Raw genomic sequence first — 16676 nt, 5'->3', positions numbered from 1 at the left:
AAGGAAACATCGATTTTTGAGACCATCATAAAATATTCTGGCCCGAAAATGGCCAATGTATATGTGTGGAGGTATTTCCTTAGCCACTTCCATGTAAACCCCACGGATTCCCGTGTAGATGTTGACGCCATGTGCTGCTGCATACCGTTCTTTTATGTGCTGTCTTATTGAGCCGAACTGGCCCAAAACATGCGCGATATCTTTGTCTTCGATTTCAGGCGGAAGACTAAAAATTCGAACATACCTGAAAATTTTACTAGCCATTTCCAGGTGCACGCGTGTTATGGTACCATCGTCGTAGTGGAACATGTATGTCTCTTCGATATTTCTCATAAAATCCGAAAACTTTATTTCATCGATAAACTTCATATAAAATCTGTTTTCATTTTCATCCCGGTATATGGAATGAAGGTCTGCTGGGGGAACTTTCAGGTGCTGTAACGTGAACTTCAGTACTTCCAGATGCGTGGGGGTCTTGCTTCCAGATGAGCACACCAGTTTAACCGTGTTCTTTCGAACTTTGGTTTCCATTTCTATTCTTTTGTTTTCAAAAGATTCCACTTATTGTTTGTTTAGCACAATAGGTGCCAATGAGACTATTGTCATGCACTATTTTTCTCACAATATTATCTCGATCAGGTCGAGAGATCGTCCGAGAAATGCACTGAATTACCAACTTTAATTTTCTTCAAAATTCCTTTTTTGAGCTTGACATTTTTTCCGGCAGAAAAAAAAACCACGTGTCACGCAAAGCTACCATTTGAATAAAACAAAATAGCATGGAAACGGGGGCAATATTTTCATTCATAATAACTGTTAGGCACAGGAAATACTCGTTGATTCTACCCGAGGGTGCAAAACAACTAGGCTAGCCAGAGAAGATGCAAAAGGATGACCAGGAGGAAGTGTCTCCTCTGCCTTCCGGGTGAAAAGTGAGACGTCCGATAAAGAGAAGAAAAGTTTTACTCTTCCATTTTCCTTGAACAAGGTACTTGAATCGCAACGAGATGATATTGTCTTCGGAACTTTTCTCACAGCTGAAAGGAAACCGAGAGAAGCTTTTGCAAGTTTACAACAGTTGCACTTAATATCTTCTTGCCCCGGAAAACAAAATGCAACTTGACGTTTTCCGCAGCAGCTTGGACAGAAGGGCACTCCCTGTGACATTGGCGTAAATTTGAGACAACTTTTGCCTTAAGTACGAATTATGATACGACATGAACGTTTGGGAGAACTGTTTACAATGTTTGACCCGGTTTCAAGCTGTGAGAGGATAACAATCGTTTCCATCCTGGATCTCTATTATTTAACGAGTTCTTGCCACTGCAGGGATTGAAACTCGGAAGCAACCCGCAGAAACAAGCGCTTGTAGTGAAACAATGCTATAATTGATACTTGATGATATAATAAACACTAACTCACTTCCGGCTCACTCGAAGTCGGTATATACAAGTACATCTTCGAGTAGAATAGTCTATCTCCACCGTCAGAGCATCCTCCCCCACATCCGTTTTCTCATCGCACTAATGGCAAACCATCGAACCAGAAAGTATTCGTACATATATCGTTAGGAGAAGCTTTCACTGGAATACATACGCTCAAACATCTACACTTCAGAAAGTTTGAGTACTGTACGCTGCGAAGATATTTTAATTGACGGCTGTGGAGAGCTCTTGTGCAATAGTAAAAGCCCCTCCCAGTACCCACTTTAATGTTTACGCGTAATCATCAAAACGTGTGCTCTCGCAACACAAAGTCATGCAACAAGTATCTTTCATAATTAGAACCGCGAGTCGGAAATATTACCACTAACGAATGCTTCATTCTTTCGCCTTCTGCTAGTTGTATGAATACAATCCTTCTGGAAGCTCAATGGTCAAAGGGAGAGAGCATCATTCATTGATTCCGTATGAGGGCAAAATGAGGAGAAAAAACGTCCGTTATCATAGTGCAATTGAAAATACATCGCAACCGAACAGGGATATGCAGATGATTGAAAAGATAGATGAATGATCAGCGAATAACGAATCAATTTCAATAGCCAATACAAGAGTGAGATACTAAGATACCGAGTTACCCAGGATACAACCCGGCGCTGAATTATTCTATTACCTAGTTCCATCAGTGTCGCTAATCCTGTGGGAATTACGCATTTATCCCGTGCTGAATTATATGAAAATCTCTCTAAAAATTACTTTTTAGGGATTTACACCGAATCGCCTTGGTTGGTTTGGAAATTTAATTATGACTTGAGTATTATTCAAAGCTACTCAGCCCAGGTTTAGTTTTTTTTATGTTTTGGCTTCACATCGATCGGAGTAAAATCATTCTAACACGGGTTTGTGGTGTGATTAAGCGATGCTTCAATTTCACCGCAAATCGACCACATTCACGTTCCTAGCTATGTCAGAAAAGCAATGAGTGGATTTTTTTCCAAACTCTAATTACCTTTCATCGACAGACATAAGCTAGATAAGATTTTGTGTACGAAAATTATTCGAGAAAATGATCTTGTTTCACCTTGATAAATGGATTGAAATGAATGAAACACATTTCATCTTTGGCAGAAAAAAGCTTTTCCGTGTGTTGTGTCCGTGTAAAATGAACAAATAAAAGCACATTTTTCAAAAGCTTTAAAATGTGTGTATGTATGAGAGCAGACATCTCTTTCTTTCAAACTGAACGTCAGCTTGTGATTGTACCCAAAAAAAAATGTCATCAGGGATCGAACCAAGGCCGGCTGGAATGCTGGAATCTACTGGTGCTGTTACATAAATGCGTGATAATATTACATCTCATTATAAAATAAAAATGGAAAATGTTTTCTAAGAGTAAAAAGGAGAGCATAAACGTGAATATATATCCTTCTCGAATATCGAAGACGAAGAACGTTCCGGACCGCCAAAAAAGTTTGAAGATGAAGAATTGGAGGCTTTACTCGATCAAGATCCGTCATAAACGCAACAAGAATTTTCAGATAAACTTGGATTAGCTCAGCAAACCATATATGAACGTTTAAAAGCAATGTGAATGATCAAAAAGATAAGACATTGGGTGCCGTATGAATTGAAGCCACGAGATGTCGAACGCCGATTTTTCACGTGCGAACAACTGCTGCAACGGCACAAAAGAAAGGGTTTATTGCATCGAATCGTTACTGGCGATTGAAAGTGGGTCTATTACGACAATCCTAAACGTCGGGCAACGTATGGATACCTCGGCTATGCATCAATATCGACGGCCGCGCGGAATATTCACGGTCAGAAGGTTATGCTGTCTATTTGGTGAGACCAGCTGGGTGTGGTGTACTATGAGCTGCTAAAACCTAATGAAATCATTACGGGGGACCTCTAACGACAATTGATGCGTTCGAGCAGTGCACTGAAGGAAAACAGACACGATAAAGTTTTTTTTTGCAGCACAATGCTCGGTCGCATGTCGCGAATCCGGTCAAAACATACTTGGAAACGCTGAAATGGGGGGTCCTATCCCACCCGCCGTATTCTCCGTCCGATTACTGCCGTTTTCGATCGATGCAACATGGCCTGGTTGACCGGCACTTCTCCAATTTTGATGAAGTCAAAAATTGGATCGATTCGTGATCAGCCGATTTTTCCGCAAATGAATCCGTGAATTGCCAGAAAGATGGGAAAAAGTTATGACTAGCGATGGGTAATATTTAAATTTGTAACGATTTTTTGCATTAATTTTTGAAGAAAAACGAAGAAACTTACCGGTAGTCATATTATATCTAAAAAAAATCCAAAACTCATCTGAACTCCCTACTATCAAGATACGCCTATCAAAACATCCTTTTTACTAATTGGTGTCAAAAAGAGATCAAAGATACCAAAAAGACCTTTACTGTTTATATAATTAATGGAATGCCGAGAGTTTTTTTTACATAAACTTATAGATAGAGTCTCTTTGCTCTCAACTCCTTAAAAACCACAAAATCTTAAGGGGGGGACGCCGGTCTCGAAAATCGAAAAAAAATAATTTTTGTTTTTTGCATTTTTGGGAAGCTTATGCCTACAGAAATGTTGTCCTAAAAGGATTTTTCGATATTTGATTTCATTTGAAAGTTACAGTCTAAGATATGAAGTCACCTCATGGGATATAAAGGGTGTGTCACATCAGATTGCATCACGGAAAAAACGCTGCAGAAATTCGCCCAGTAGACCGATCCTTTTGAAAATTTTAGACAGTAAAATTAAACTATTAAACATCTTTTGGCATTTTCTTTTTAATCATACTTCGAGCCCAAGCCCGTATGCTCGCACCTTTCTCTTTACCCCGTCCATAAGGTTCTGTACAACGTCAGGTTGTAGTTTTTTTTGAACAGAAATCCATTTTCTCTTGAAGTCCGCCTCCGATTTGACAACTTTTGGGTTCTTCCGGAGGGCCTGTTTCATAATCGCCCAATATTTCTCTATTGGGCAAGCTCCGGCGCGTTGGGCGGGTTCATTTCCTTTGGCACGAAGGTGACCCCGTTGGCTTCGTACCACTCCAACACGTCCTTTGAATAGTGGCACGAAGCGAGATCCGGCTAGAAGATGGTCGGGCCCTCGTGCTTCTTCAATAGTGGTAGTAAGCGCTTCTGTAGGCACTCCTTAAGGTAAACCTGCCCGTTTACCGTGCCGGTCATCACGAAGGGGGCGCTCCGCTTTCCGCAAGAGCAGATCGCTTGCCACACCATGTACTTTTTGGCAAACTTGGATAGTTTCTGCTTGCGAATCTCCTCCGGAACGCTGAATTTGTCCTCTGCGGAGAAGAACAACAGGTCCGGCAGCTGACGAAAGTCCACTTTGACGTAGGTTTCGTCGTCCATTACCAGGCAATGCGGCTTCGTCAGCATTTCGGTGTACAGCTTCCGGGCTCGCGTCTTCCCCACCATGTTTTGCCTTTCGTCGCGGTTAGGAGCCTTCTGAACCTTGTATGTACGCAGGCCCTCCCGCTGCTTGGTCCACTGGACGAATGAACTTGACAAATTCAGCTTATTGACGACATCCCGGACCGAACTTCTCGGATCACGTCTAAACTGATTAAATACGCGCTTGTGATCTTTTTCACTGACGGAGCATCCATTTTTGCCGTTCTCACCTTCTGGTCGATGGTTAGGTTCTCGAAGTATCGTTTTAGTACTCTGCTGACCGTGGATTGGACGATTCCCAGCATCTTACCGATGTCCCGATGTGACAACTCCAGATTCTCGAAATGAGTGCACAGGATTGATTCACGACGCTCTTTTTCGTTCGACGACATATTTCCAAATTTACGAAAAATTGACAGTGAAGCATGGCCAACGTAATCTATACACTCTTATCTGATTATAAAACTAAAGCTGAAGATATAATTCCTATAAATTAAATTTCTACAGCGTTTTTTCCGTGATGCAATTTGATGTGACACACCCTTTAGTATTGCTGCACGAATTTTAAAACGCGTTTTTCTCGAAACCATGTTATTTCAACTGGTGGTATCGATATATCAGGATATACTCGATCGATTTGGCTGAAATTTGTTATCAGCATGTAAAAATGAATTTGCTAAGGAGTTCCATTTGAGAAGTGGATAATTTAGACGCAAATATGCTTTTTTCGCACTGAAATGCATATAAAACATCTAAAAAAGGTAAATGGACGATAACTTCGGCAAATATGCTTCTTTTCATATAGCGCACAAAAAAACCCGCTCAAGAACAAAACCTCGCACAAAAAATAATTCGTACATAAAAGGACTGCACAAAAACAGGTTTCCTGTATATATACAGCCATTCCATGCCAAACCGATACGGTGGTTGTCAGATTTTCGTCAATAGTGGTTGTTTCGTTCTTCATCGCAAAACATTAGACCCGTTTTTTTTTATTTTTTTCAGTAGGTTGACCATTTCCATTTTAGGGTTGTCCGAAAAATCAACTTCTTCCTCTTTTTCCCAAAAATTCCGTTTTTCAAAAAATCATAACTTTTGACCGATTTAGATGACCGACATATCAAATTAAAGCCAATCACCTGGTCTTTTACTACTATTTTGAAAAATCATAACTCAAAAACGAAAAAAACACCTCTCTGGTTTCGACATATGTTATGTGAAAAATCCTCAGCTTGGTCCCGAGACTATGAAAACAATAAAAAACGAATACAATCAGAAATAACGAGAGCAGAATAAAATAACCTGTCATGATTTTTTTTGTACTCCTCGTAGACATAACTACGAGGCAACACAATTAAAGTGAGGATAATATGGGTCGCTGGTTACATACAATTATTCCCAATGTATCGACAAACGCATGGTTCGAGGGATTGAATGTAAGTCGGGACTTCATTCACGTGATGTTCCGCCTCATGTCTAATCATTACTTGTTAGATGCACTTCTGTATCGCATTGGGATCGTTGATAGTAATATTTGCGTTTTTGGTGATGGTTATCATTACATCGAGCATGTGGTCTGGTCTTGTATAAACTTTCATTCTGCCAGAGCTCATCTATCGGATTCACTTAGGGCACTAGGAAGGCAATCTGACTTACCGGTTAGAGACATATTAGCTAGTCGCGACCTCCACCTTATGTTTCCTCTTTACCAATTCCTCAAAAGGAATGATATATCCGTTTGATTTTTTCCCTTCTCATCAAACCAAACTACCCCACTCGCTCCATCCTAATTCTAAATCCTACTCCTGTCCAATGTTAGTTAGATTAGTTAGTGTTAGATTTAGTTAGATTATTCAATTCTTAGTCTTAAGTATATATAAAATAAGCTATATTTTAAGGTGAAATTTGACTCGGTAAACGTTAGATAATAAGTAATAGATAAATAGAATAAGCACTAGAAATATGCGCAAACATCTCACAAGCCGAATTCAACTCATTTTTTCAAACTTGTTTATTTTTACAGGCTCAGTTACATTAGTTTAAAGGAGGCGATTTCTTAACTAAATATATAAACTATATATTTTTATATATTTCTCTATAAACAAATTTTCTTAATTATATTGTTAATACGGTAGAAAACCGTACTCGCGGTTTAGAAGGGTGATATATTTTTATCAGGAAAAGGATGGTATACAGACCCCGTTCGATTTTGGCAACACGCCCGAATATTTTGTGTTGTCAAAATCGAACAGTGCCAAAAACGAACGGTTTTTTTATATTTTATTAAAACTTTTGAGTGGTTAAAAATATTTAGGAATCAATTAAAAATTATATGACGCGAATATTTTAGTTTTTGCTCTCCTCGGGTACACTATGGTATACACTGAGGAGTCTACTGCTCCGGGGTTGAAGATGGCAAAATATAGAAATAACTTCATGCCGTGCGCAAATGCTACGGGTACTCACAAATTGCCGATGTTTATAATTAGAAAAACGAGGAACCTTCAGGACTTTCGAAAACATTCAAATTCCTTTTGAATATGCCGCTTCGAAAAATGCATGAACGACGTTTCACGAGTCATTCGTACCAAATATTCGAAAATTTTCCAGTAGAATAGAAAAAGAACCGAAGGCTCCTTCTCGACAATTGTACGGCCTATCATTTTCAACATAAGCTGATTTCGGATAGCGGCTTGAGGTAAAGTGTCTACCGCCAAACGTGACCCCTTTACTAAAGCCCATGGACCAACAGGTCATTCAAATTACCACAACAAGATACCGAAACAAATTACATCTTGAAATCGCCAATGAGTCTGACTTCAAGCAACGGATTAAGAAAATCAATCTTAAAGATGTTCCTTTTTGGCTGCATGAATCATGGATGGATGTATCCGGAACAGTGATTCAACGATCTTGGAAAAATATAGACTAAATAGTTGGAACTGCTGCACGGAGACGACGTTCCTTTGCGTATATTGTTCTATTCTCAGATGGACATCGACACAGCCGGATTTAAGAAAAACACAAAAACATCGACACAACAGGATTTAAGAAAAACCGTTCGTTTTTGGCACATGTGCCATACACGAAACGTGCCGAATCGAGTCGAATTCAAAACATGATTTGCGTTAATTTTCACACTAACAGGTACATTAATCCCAAATAAGTGATCGCTCGTACCTTTATTGCCAATGACGTTAGAAACCCAAACATTCGTCGCGCACAGTTTCGTACCGTCTAATCAGGTAAATTGGAAAAGTTATCGTTCGATTTCTCGCGAAATGTGTGGTTTACATGTCATTTCCAGTGTAATAATAAGCACCGCATAGTTCATTCACAAGTTTTTCTCATTAATAGGGGTGATAATTATCGTCAAATAAAATGACGGTAACAAATCAAGAACTTTCATCTACAAGACAAGTGTTTCCCGGAATCCCTACTTATACTTAGAGTTTACTCCGTCTGCGGAAAACTCTGAAATGTTTGTCAATGTATACAAAGGTCAAACCTGTATAAATTTCAAAAACTTCAAAGATGCATTATAGCCGCTATACACGAGTATCATGTTTTAAGAGAACTTGAAAGCTGGTTCCGAAACAAAGTTTCCAAATTTGCATACCAGCTCGTCTCTTCCTTGAGCAAGCTCTTCCTAGACAAACATATAAGATGCTGGCTGCCTCAAAGGCATCTTTCCGCAGTGCGCCAGCTTTCATGTTAATAATAACTAATCAGCAGAATTATGAAGACATTACATCCACACATACACATATTCGGAGCGCTGAAAGAGCAAGGCCCACTCTCCGGAAATATATCTTCCCTGCTGGCCGGTTTCCGCTTTATCAAGTGCCAAAATATTCCAACATCAGCAAAAACAATCGTCTTAAAGTAGATGACACGGTGGTATGAGATCGTGTTTGCCTGCTGGTGCTTCCACCCACCCGGATGGACGCCTCCTTCCCCTCCCTGCTGCGGGCGTAAAATGATGATAGATGCTCAATTTTTCCCATGGTTCGGCCGGGTCGGAAAAAAGCTTGTATTTTTCGATCCTTGAGTCGGGAAATGATATGCTAGGGGCAATGTTTATTTTTGTTGATTTTTCGCATCGTTCGTCCTCGTGGAGCAGCCGGAGCCGCTCGGGAGAATTTGGGTGAGAACACTTCTGATGGCGGCACTAGATGTTGCCGATGCTCACATTTCGCCGCTGCCTCGAGGATATGTATTTATACTTATCGGAAGCCGACAATTTGCTGTTTACGAACAAATATGGTCGGTAGGGACGGGGCGGATCAGGACAAAAAGGAACATGGGAAAAATTGCTCGAATGTGTTACGTTCCGACGCAGCTGTCAGTAATAATGTCGGTTTCCCATGGATGATGGGACATTTATTATAGTCGATGCCTGACGGAACCGAGTGAATCGAGCGGGAGTGTTGCTTCGGGATATGTCGAGGAAGACATGAAAGAGCTTGTGTATTGTTACAAATATGGATTTCAACCGAATCAAATCAAAAAAGGATAATTTCAGCAGAACTGTTAACAACACGGTAGTATAAAAGCATCTTTGTTGCACATCATTGTTGAAGCTTCATAGCCCAGTGTACAATGGATAGAAGGTGCATTTTCAACTCATAATCCGAAACGGTGTGTAGCGTGTATACACTGGAGAAAAACTTTAGTAAATGCAGCTACCAAATCTTTAGTAGTTGAAACATTGGTAAAATGTACACATATTTTGTACATATTACCAACATTCGGTAAAACTGATGTCAGATGCAAAGTTCATCCATACCAAAGATTCGTATATTTTACTACATAGCATTTGTAACCTTGTGTGTTTTCATGCTTAGCAAAAGTGTGTATGCAGTCGCCATTTCTCTACTGGAATGGAAGCGATTTGGAGGTAAGCATTTTGATTTTGCTCTGATTCACTGTATCTAAATATCTTTTTTTCAGCTTATAAGCATAGATAACAATTTTTCACATAATATATGGCACGTTGGAGCAGCGTTACAGTAACGAAAATTATCGAGTGGAAAAACTAAAATAAATCAACAAAAATAAAGTCCGTGCTCCGCTTGTTCGTAGTGATCTCGCCAACAGCACTTCCTCGCGATCGAATTTTGCAGGTTAACAGCTTCATGATACAATTATAAAGAAGCCCCTTCAGCTAAAATCCGTCACTTCTTTATTTCTACAGAAGTACTCTAGCGAAAACATCACACAAGAGAGTACCGAGAGACAAAATTCTTTCAGTATTTTCACCCCTCAGGAAGCGGAGTACAGCTGGGATAGCGAAATCTGCCTTCGAGGAGATTCGCTAGATTATGTTGTTCAGTATAATTGCTTATGTGCAATTTGGAATTCGGAGGTAAGAATTTTGTTTTCATTGAATATAAATTTGAATCCGTCTCCTCGGTCGAGAAACCTTGCATATTTCCGTCGGGGAGAAGCTATTTTCTTTTTTTTGCAGCTAGCAATAAAAAATAATATAAAATCATTAACATATTTATGTTTCTTGTTTTCATCAGGACATGGGAGAAAAAATATGTAGGGAGAGTGCTGCGTTCTGGTACTGTCGACTGTTTGTTAATACAGAGGTGAAATTTACAGAATTGCTTGCTGTTTTTTCCATCCCAACGAGCTCATCGAAAACTAGAAGTTATATTTACTGTAATCACGACGGCAGACAGTAGGCGCAGTACTCGGAATCGTGGCAAGGGTACAACGAAGGAACTATTACGACGAATTGAATGAGTAAGTAACTACATTTGGTTCCCCGTTTGTCATAATTTGAAATCTTAATCTCTCGTTTTAGTTCGTACGAATCACGAATCATCAAAATCTCTAAATTGAAGCAACGAGAAAATGGTTTTATATGCAACGAAAGGCAATACTGGTGATCACACAAGCCAGCCGGATAAACGATCATCTGCTGCATTACTAAAGTGTGCCGATTGCCTGCTAATCAGCTGTCCCCAAAGGAAGAAAAACAGATCGATGTAGTCAAGAACGGAACTATTGTTTTTATTATATTACAATGTTATGATTATTATTATGTAACTGTTAATGTAGAATTACTGCTTTTGTATATAGCATAAATTATTAGTTACACAGCTTTTTAAATGAATATAGTTAATTAGAAATATTGTCTCAACCCTTATATTGTTCCATTGGTGGACCAATAAATCTGCCATTATTAAACTGACGAATCGCTTTTGTTCGGCCAATATTGATCCAATATCGGTATAAAAAATCGTAATTTTTGCTTGACATATTTGTTTACCAATTGTTTTTCGTAAAATGAACCAATGATTAGTAGGGTCGAAAATCACTAATGAATTGGTAACATGTACCAAAAAATTGGTCATATTTACTAAAGATTTCTCTTAGTGTATGCTCCAGTGGGTTCCAATGTCAAGAATCCAACTGCCGTGTATCATCTCTGCCAGTGTGCAGAGTAAATCATTTTGCCACCTGCTTGAGTCGGGCAGAATCAGCCCGGTACATCTCGGACGGTTTGATGGGAACTAATGTGGTTTGGGATGCCATTCCGTAGTCCAGTACGCACAGCATATGAAGTCTGCGTTGCTTATAAATCCTGTTCGACAATGTGGTCGACGATATTTAAAGCCCTGCGTATTTGCATTCCTTTTGTTCACCCGTAGGAATGTTGGCCAGCTGCTTGTTAGTGACCAGTGTTGTGATGCAGATACTGGCCAGACTGTTGTGCAGTTGCTGCATAGTTGCACCGACAAGAAACATGAATGATTGGCGAATAATTCAAAAGCTCGCACTCTGTACCAAGTGTGTGCGTATACGGGAAGAGTTCGGAAGTACTTGCTTTAATGCTTCACATTCAAAAATTTATACAGGTGGCGGTGGAGTCCATGCATTCATTCGGGATTATGAAGAAATATGGAATAGAGATAGTAGCTATATGTGCATTTTGATTTTCAGCATCAAACAGATATGAACATACTTATTATATTCTCTTTGTTTCAAAATTAAGCAAGTAAATTTGGTTCTACTTTACTACTTTACTTTACTTTACTAAGATTACTAAGGTGTCACCCCTCCATAATACTTGGTTTTCGTTTTCGAACTAAAAATATAAACTTATCTAAACAATCATCCAACATGCATCCAATTAGGTATATGGAGGTTTTGGGGTGCAATGAATGTTTCTATGGTGGTAAGATATTCCTTCCCCCTCTCTTAGGGGGGGGGGGCTGCCATGCAAATGCAACACCAATTTTTGTATTTCTCAAGAAATAATCAAGTAAATGAAACCAAATTAGGTATATTGAGATTATTCCATGTAACGGAGAAATATGTTATTTGCAAATGGTTGAAAAATCTTTAGAAAAAAAATTAGAAAAAATAAATAAAATATGGATTATTTGTGGATGTCGAAATGTGACTCAAATAAACCTTATCAAATGAATATCTTCGGGAACTTATACCTACACTGATATTGAACAAGTGCTTCCCGTGCGCTTTCGCTCTCATGTTGCGAGCCCGATGGAATGCGCAGCAATAACGGTACGGGGCTCAACGTATTAAACATGTCTGACCCATCGTTGACAGCAAATTTTTGATTAATTTCAACTCTGATAAGCCTCTCCACAAAATGCTAGATAAACGTACACGGTTTGAAAACAACTTCAAATGCACTGTAAGATTTGAAAACGTTTCTTGAAAGTTCCACTTTATGATGAACTGTAACACATCCAATGCAATCTCAATCTCAATCTCATTCTCATTCGAGGTAAATTTTCAATGCATTGACATGAAATAAATTGCGACATACGATCAGCTAGTGTATTGTTTTGCGAAGGCAAGAATAAATCATCAATCAATTATCATCAACTGATTCTACAATTAAAAACCATTTCAGAGATTATTCTACTAAGCAGTTGTTTCTAAAATTTCACAGCATTATAGAATAATATCCGAAGGTATAAACAAGCGACTTGTATAAAATAACAGCGTAGTTCTACGTCAACAATGCGGTCGTATCTTGGACACAACCTTCTATAACTTTTTTTATTGTAGGCTAAGTACTTTTCAGACTTTCATATATCTGTGATATAACCGCAAGGTTAACGTAGGACTACCATTGGATTAGTATTCATTTGTTTGAAGTTGCATCTAAACCAATTCTTTGGAATTGTCTTGCGATATGTTCAAATATATACGAAATAAGATTCTTTCGCTTGTGGTCTCTTTTTGTCGCGCGACAAACAAATCTTCAAGACAAGCTTATTCAAACCTCCGTACATCCGAAATATATTTTCCGTGATATGAAAAATCATCACGGAAACACCTAGTTAACTGCCAAAATGTGTGCGAAATCGTATTTTACCCCTTGGGTGCATTCACAAGCAAACGATTTTGCATCTCCGTTCATCACGGCAGCAAAAAAAGAAACGGACAGAGATTGGTCAGCCGACGCATCACGCATCATGCATCATGCATCAACCGCAAACCTGAAAAACTGAAAAGAAATTTCAAGAAATTTCAAGATCAATATACTTCTTCTCTTGAAAATAAATTTCAAGAGAAGAAGTATTTTTGATGATTTAACAAGTTTGCTTTCGAAGCAGTTTTGAGCTATTGAAACAAGTTTTTATGACCAATAAGTAAAAACGTCTCTCGAACATTTTTTATCATTCGAAAAATGTTATTTTCATACCACTCCGTCCGATAGAGAGATATTAACGCTCAAACCCTTATAGGGGAACCGCGGGTAGTACGAACAGGGGGAGTAATATGGACAGGTGGTTAAATTGTATAGTTATATTTTGAATTTCAAATGTCTGTTGATGGGAACCCCTCCTACATGCTATTCTATATTATTTAAACCCTCCTAAGAAAATGAATACTGATCCAAAGTGGAAAAGGGAAACAAAAACCGAAAATCATACATGATTCCGCGTGTGGATGTAATTTTAGCTGCTTCAATATTGATCATTTTGAGTGGTTTAATATAAAATATAAAATTTAATTCGCTGATGGTTATATTTCGGTTTGTGAGTTTACAGAGAAGCGATATTAGGTATGTACGGAAAAGTAAATTCATTCTTGAGTGGAATATTTTAATTATTGAAATAATTGTACTGATGGGGTAAAACGGACAGTTGCCAGTGGGAGTGAGATGGGCTGTGAAAAGACTGTTTAATATATTCCTAAGGAATGTCCTGCGTCTATAAATGGAAATCAAATCGCCGAAGGTGGAATGTTTAGAAGCTGACTGGAACCAAAAGCAAAATAGTTGTGGATCTGTTCGTTTATATTGCTAAAAAGCACGATATCACTTCTAGGTGGACTAATTCGATTTTTGCATCTTTTAACGGACATTCGTGATGAATTCAGACCTTGGTTGAACAAAATCATTCCTCTCGCGATCGATACACCACTACGCTTCATATTAGGCTGTCAAAAAAGTCCTGCAGTATTTCCGCGAGGTGTCGTTGTAAGCGCGTAGTTCTAGTTGTATTCATTGTATCGAGTCATACAGCTTGTTGGAAAGGTTGGAAAGGTTTTTGCGCGCTATAATATAGTCCTTGACAGTGTTTTGTTTGGTTAAGTCGTTCGTGAGTTATAGTGTCGCAAATATGGAGCAAAATAAAGAGAAAATCTCACATATTTTACAGTACTACTATGACAAAGGCAGAAATGCATCTCAAGCTGCCAATAAAATTTGTACAGTTTATGGACCCGATACAGTTTCCATTTCCACCGCACAACGATGGTTTCAACGTTTTCGTTCTGGTGTAGAGGTCGTTGAAGATGCGCCACGCTCCGGAAGGCCTGTCGTCGAAAATTGCGACAAAATCGCTGAATTAGCCGAGAAAGACCGGCATAGTAGCAGCCGTAGCATCGGCCAAGAGCTAGGGATAAGTCATCAAACCGTTATTAGCCATTTGAAGAAGCTTGGATTCACAAAGAAGCTCGATGTATGGGTGCCACACACGTTGACGCAAAAAAACATCTTTGACCGTATCGACGCATGTGAATCGCTGCTGAATCGCAACAAAATCGACCCGTTTCTGAAGCGGATGGTGACTGGCGATGAAAAGTGGGTCACTTACGACAACGTGAAGCGCAAACGGTCGTGGTCGAAGCCCGCTGAAGCGGCTCAGACGGTGGCCAAGCCCTCATTAACGGCCAGGAAGGTTCTGCTGTGTGTTTGGTGGGATTGTCAAGGAATAATCTATTATGAGCTGCTTCCCTATGGCCAAACGCTCAATTCGGACCTGTACTGCCAACAACTGGACCGCTTGAAGGTAGCACTCATGAAGAAGAGGCCATCTTTGATAAACAGAGGCCGCATTATCTTCCATCAGGACAACGCCAGGCCACACACTTCTTTGGTGACGCGCCAGAAGCTCCGGGAGCTCGGATGGGAGATTCTTTTGCATCCGCCGTATAGTCCGGACCTTGCACCAAGTGACTACCACCTGTTTTTGTCCATGGCGAACGAGCTAGGTAATCAGAAGTTAGCCACAAAAGAGGCCTGTGAAAATTGGCTATCCGAGTTTTTTGCCAATAAGGAAGCGAGCTTCTATAACAGGGGTATTATGAAGTTGGCATCTCGTTGGGAACAAGTCATCGAACAAAACGCATATTTGACTTAAAACAGATGATTGTAACTAATTTTATGAACAAATGAAAATTCCAAAAAAATACCGCAGGACTTTTTTGATAATATATTACAAACCTGTCCATATTCTCCTCAGTATTTGTCCATATTACCCGCATCGAAAAAAAAAGTTGTACTTTTCGGTCTGTTTTAATTTCAGTAAAAAACATTGAAAAACACTTTTTTTGTAAAATATTTGGCTAATTAGGTATAGAAACAGTATATTGAATTGCAAGAAACTGCATCGAAGTTTTGGGAAACATGAGTTTCCAAAGATATAATTGTAGTTCTTCTTAACTGTTCCCCCCAGGCGATTCCGACTCGAAACGAGTCGGACGGTGTAAATTTAGTTTTATCTCCATCATGGGAGGGTTTCCCGAGTTGGCGGCTGTCCAAGATTTTTATATCCGATGAGAGGAGCTTCTTGAACTTGCCTACTCATTTTTTATTAGTACGCTCGTCAGACCCGCTTCAGCTATCACACAGCTATCACAAATTATAAGTTATGGAAGGGAATGAATGTGCGATATTCGAGAGTGAAATGTTTATCAGCAACAATCTCGTTTGCGTGCTTCCGGTTTTTCGCGATAACTCGCAATTTTTTCGATCTAATGCTGCAAATTTCAGATACAGTAGTGTAACTGACATGATAACATGATCTGAATCACGTTAAGGCTTTTTTTCATTTGGTTTTGGCCGGAGGAAAACAAACCACGGGCCAGTTCCAGGTACATCTTCTGGATAGACTCTTACACGGTGATCGGAGACAATAGAGTGGGAAGACGAGGATGAGGGTTGAGTTGGGTCGGGAACATCAGAAGGGGGAAGCGAAATTGATGGAAGAAGGGGAGTGGGAGTATCGGAGGGTTGAGGAGGGAGGCTTGCAATTTTTAGAGGGAGGATTGGTAGGATGATCGGATTCGTTCCCAGAAGAAATATCTTCATTGCGAGAGACCCGCTCATGTATTTTTCCCGAGCCCTTTTTTGTATGGGTCTCAATATTGGACTATTTCAACTATTCACCATTATACAAAACCTTCTGTCTTATTGTATCATGTTCACACACCCACACAAGAAAAAATATCTCAAACTTAAAAAAAATTGAATGAATGGAACCGTTATACAGTCCACTAATCCAGCGTTGCCAGAGGGGTGCTC

General features: G+C 39.4%; 1 protein-coding gene across 4 annotated transcripts in view; it reads right to left on the bottom strand.

Annotated features, from left to right (window-relative positions):
* LOC129780067 (connectin-like) overlaps positions 1-16676 on the bottom strand; it is a 710069-nt gene that overhangs the window by 277693 nt on the left and 415700 nt on the right. The gene's annotated exons all lie outside the window — the stretch shown is intronic.

Source organism: Toxorhynchites rutilus, chromosome 3 (assembly GCF_029784135.1).
Source record: "Toxorhynchites rutilus septentrionalis strain SRP chromosome 3, ASM2978413v1, whole genome shotgun sequence".
NCBI lineage: Eukaryota > Metazoa > Arthropoda > Insecta > Diptera > Culicidae > Toxorhynchites > Toxorhynchites rutilus.
The sequence above is the reverse complement of the archived record's forward strand: the minus strand, read 5'-3'. Positions and strand labels throughout refer to the sequence as shown.